Source organism: Oncorhynchus clarkii, chromosome 12 (genome assembly GCF_045791955.1).
Source record: "Oncorhynchus clarkii lewisi isolate Uvic-CL-2024 chromosome 12, UVic_Ocla_1.0, whole genome shotgun sequence".
NCBI lineage: Eukaryota > Metazoa > Chordata > Actinopteri > Salmoniformes > Salmonidae > Oncorhynchus > Oncorhynchus clarkii.
This window is the reverse complement of record NC_092158.1, coordinates 11726386-11731441: the sequence shown is the minus strand read 5'-3', so window position 1 is coordinate 11731441 and position 5056 is coordinate 11726386.

Sequence of the window (5056 nt, the reverse complement as noted above, 5' to 3'; positions counted from 1 at the left end):
GAGTCAATGTGGAGGCTATATACAGGGTGTTACGGTACAGAGTCAATGTGGAGGCTATACACAGGGTGTTACGGTACAGAGTCAATGTGGAGGCTATATACAGGGTGTTACGGTACAGAGTCAATGTGGAGGCTATATACAGGGTGTTACGGTACAGAGTCAATGTGGAGGCTATATACAGGGTGTTACGGTACAGAGTCAATGTGGAGGCTATATACAGGGTGTTACGGTACAGAGTCAATGTGGAGGCTATATACAGGGTGTTACGGTACAGAGTCAATGTGGAGGCTATATACAGGGTGTTACGGTACAGAGTCAATGTGGAGGCTATATACAGGGGGGTACTGGTACAGAGTCAATGTGGAGGCTATATACAGGGTGTTACGGTACAGAGTCAATGTGGAGGCTATACACAGGGTGTTACGGTACAGAGTCAATCTGGAGGCTATATACAGGGTGTTACGGTACAGAGTCAATGTGGAGGCTATATACAGGGTGTTACGGTACAGAGTCAATGTGGAGGCTATATACAGGGTGTTACGGTACAGAGTCAATGTGGAGGCTATATACAGGGTGTTACGGTACAGAGTCAATGTGGAGGCTATATACAGGGTGTTACGGTACAGAGTCAATGTGGAGGCTATATACAGGGTGTTACGGTACAGAGTCAATGTGGAGGCTATATACAGGGTGTTACGGTACAGAGTCAATGTGGAGGCTATATACAGGGTGTTACGGTACATAGTCAATGTGGAGGCTATATACAGGGTGTTACGGTACAGAGTCAATGTGGAGGCTATATACAGGGTGTTACGGTACTAAGTCAATGTGGAGGCTATATACAGGGTGTTACGGTACAGAGTCAATGTGGAGGCTATATACAGGGTGTTACGGTACAGAGTCAATGTGGAGGCTATATACAGGGTGTTACGGTACAGAGTCAATGTGGAGGCTATATACAGGGTGTTACGGTACAGAGTCAATGTGGAGGCTATATACAGGGTGTTACGGTACAGAGTCAATGTGGAGGCTATATACAGGGTGTTACGGTACATAGTCAATGTGGAGGCTATATACAGGGTGTTACGGTACAGAGTCAATGTGGAGGCTATATACAGGGTGTTACGGTACAGAGTCAATGTGGAGGCTATATACAGGGTGTTACGGTACAGAGTCAATGTGGAGGCTATATACAGGGTGTTACGGTACAGAGTCAATGTGGAGGCTATATACAGGGTGTTACGGTACAGAGTCAATGTGGAGGCTATATACAGGGTGTTACGGTACAGAGTCAATGTGGAGGCTATACACAGGGTGTTACGGTACAGAGTCAATGTGGAGGTTATATACAGGGTGTTACTGGTACAGAGTCAATGTGGAGGCTATACACAGGGTGTTACGGTACAGAGTCAATGTGGAGGCTATATACAGGGTGTTACGGTACAGAGTCAATGTGGAGACTATACACAGGGTGTTACGGTACAGAGTCAATGTGGAGGCTATATACAGGGTGTTACGGTACAGAGTCAATGTGGAGGCTATATACAGGGTGTTACGGTACAGAGTCAATGTGGAGACTATATACAGGGTGTTACGGTACAGAGTCAATGTGGAGACTATATACAGGGTGTTACGGTACAGAGTCAATGTGGAGACTATATACAGGGTGTTACGGTACAGAGTCAATGTGGAGACTATATACAGGGTGTTACGGTACAGAGTCAATGTGGAGGCTATATACAGGGTGTTACGGTACAGAGTCAATGTGGAGGCTATATACAGGGGGTACCGGTACAGAGTCAATGTGGAGGCTATATACAGGGTGTTACGGTACAGAGTCAATGTGGAGGCTATACACAGGGTGTTACTGGTACAGAGCCAATGTGGAGGCTATATACAGGGTGTTACGGTACAGAGTCAATGTGGAGGCTATACACAGGGTGTTACTGGTACAGAGCCAATGTGGAGGCTATATACAGGGTGTTACGGTACAGAGTCAATGTGGAGGCTATATACAGGGTGTTACGGTACAGAGTCAATGTGGAGGCTATATACAGGGTGTTACGGTACAGAGTCAATGTGGAGACTATACACAGGGTGTTACGGTACAGAGTCAATGTGGAGACTATACACAGGGTGTTACGGTACAGAGTCAATGTGGAGGCTATATACAGGGTGTTACGGTACAGAGTCAATGTGGAGGCTATACACAGGGTGTTACGGTACAGAGTCAATGTGGAGGCTATATACAGGGTGTTACGGTACAGAGTCAATGTGGAGGCTATATACAGGGTGTTACGGTACAGAGTCAATGTGGAGGCTATACACAGGGTGTTACGGTACAGAGTCAATGTGGAGGCTATATACAGGGTGTTACGGTACAGAGTCAATGTGAAGGCTATATACAGGGTGTTACGGTACAGAGTCAATGTGAAGGCTATATACAGGGTGTTACGGTACAGAGTCAATGTGGAGGCTATATACAGGGTATTACGGTACAGAGTCAATGTGGAGGCTATATACAGGGTGTTACGGTACAGAGTCAATGTGGAGGCTATATACAGGGTGTTACGGTACAGAGTCAATGTGGAGGCTATATACAGGGTGTTACGGTACAGAGTCAATGTGGAGGCTATATACAGGGTGTTACGGTACAGAGTCAATGTGGAGGCTATATACAGGGTATTACGGTACAGAGTCAATGTGGAGGCTATATACAGGGTGTTACGGTACAGAGTCAATGTGGAGGCTATATACAGGGTATTACGGTACAGAGTCAATGTGGAGGCTATATACAGGGTGTTACGGTACAGAGTCAATGTGGAGGCTATACACAGGGTGTTACGGTACAGAGTCAATGTGGAGGCTATATACAGGGTGTTACGGTACAGAGTCAATGTGGAGGCTATATACAGGGTGTTACGGTACAGAGTCAATGTGGAGGCTATATACAGGGTGTTACGGTACAGAGTCAATGTGGAGGCTATATACAGGGTGTTACGGTACAGAGTCAATGTGGAGGCTATACACAGGGGGGTACTGGTACAGAGTCAATGTGGAGGCTATATACAGGGTGTTACGGTACAGAGTCAATGTGGAGGCTATACACAGGGTGTTACGGTACAGAGTCAATCTGGAGGCTATATACAGGGTGTTCGGGTACAGAGTCAATGTGGAGGCTATATACAGGGTGTTACGGTACAGAGTCAATGTGGAGGCTATATACAGGGTGTTACGGTACAGAGTCAATGTGGAGGCTATATACAGGGTGTTACGGTACAGAGTCAATGTGGAGGCTATATACAGGGTGTTACGGTACAGAGTCAATGTGGAGGCTATATACAGGGTGTTACGGTACAGAGTCAATGTGGAGGCTATATACAGGGTGTTACGGTACAGAGTCAATGTGGAGGCTATATACAGGGTGTTACGGTACATAGTCAATGTGGAGGCTATATACAGGGTGTTACGGTACAGAGTCAATGTGGAGGCTATATACAGGGTGTTACGGTACAGAGTCAATGTGGAGGCTATATACAGGGTGTTACGGTACAGAGTCAATGTGGAGGCTATATACAGGGTGTTACGGTACAGAGTCAATGTGGAGGCTATATACAGGGTGTTACGGTACAGAGTCAATGTGGAGGCTATATACAGGGTGTTACGGTACAGAGTCAATGTGGAGGCTATACACAGGGTGTTACGGTACAGAGTCAATGTGGAGGCTATATACAGGGTGTTACGGTACAGAGTCAATGTGGAGGCTATATACAGGGTGTTACGGTACAGAGTCAATGTGGAGGCTATATACAGGGTGTTACGGTACAGAGTCAATGTGGAGGCTATATACAGGGTGTTACGGTACAGAGTCAATGTGGAGGCTATATACAGGGTGTTACGGTACAGAGTCAATGTGGAGGCTATATACAGGGTGTTACGGTACAGAGTCAATGTGGAGGCTATATACAGGGTGTTACGGTACAGAGTCAATGTGGAGGCTATATACAGGGTGTTACGGTACAGAGTCAATGTGGAGGCTATACACAGGGTGTTACGGTACAGAGTCAATGTGGAGGCTATACACAGGGTGTTACGGTACAGAGTCAATGTGGAGGCTATACACAGGGTGTTATGGTACAGAGTCAATGTGGAGGCTATACACAGGGTGTTACGGTACAGAGTCAATGTGGAGGCTATACACAGAGTGTTACGGTACAGAGTCAATGTGGAGGCTATATACAGGTGGTACCGGTACAGAGTCAATGTGGAGGCTATACACAGGGTGTTACGGTACAGAGTCAATGTGGAGGCTATACACAGGGTGTTACGGTACAGAGTCAATCTGGAGGCTATATACAGGGTGTTACGGTACAGAGTCAATGTGGAGGCTATACACAGGTGTTACTGGTACAGGGTCAATGTGGAGGCTATACACAGGTGTTACTGGTACAGAGTCAATGTGGAGGCTATAGACAGGTGTTACTGGTACAGAGTCAATGTGGAGGCTATATACAGGGTGTTACGGTACAGAGTCAATGTGGAGGCTATATACAGGGTGTTACAGTACAGAGTCAATGTGGAGGCTATACACAGGGTGTTACGGTACAGAGTCAATGTGGAGGCTATATACAGGTGGTACCGGTACAGAGTCAATGTGGAGGCTATACACAGGGTGTTACGGTACAGAGTCAATGTGGAGGCTCTACACAGGGTGTTACGGTACAGAGTCAATGTGGAGGCTATACACAGGGTGTTACGGTACAGAGTCAATGTGGAGGCTATATACAGGGTGTTACGGTACAGAGTCAATGTGGAGGCTATACACAGGGTGTTACCGATACAGAGTCAATGTGGAGGCTATACACAGGTGTTACTGGTACAGAGTCAATGTGGAGGCTATACACAGGTGTTACTGGTACAGAGTCAATGTGGAGGCTATACACAGGTGTTACTGGTACAGAGTCAATGTGGAGGCTATACACAGGTGTTACTGGTACAGAGTCAATGTGGAGGCTATATACAGGGTGTTACGGTACAGAGTCAATGTGGAGGCTAT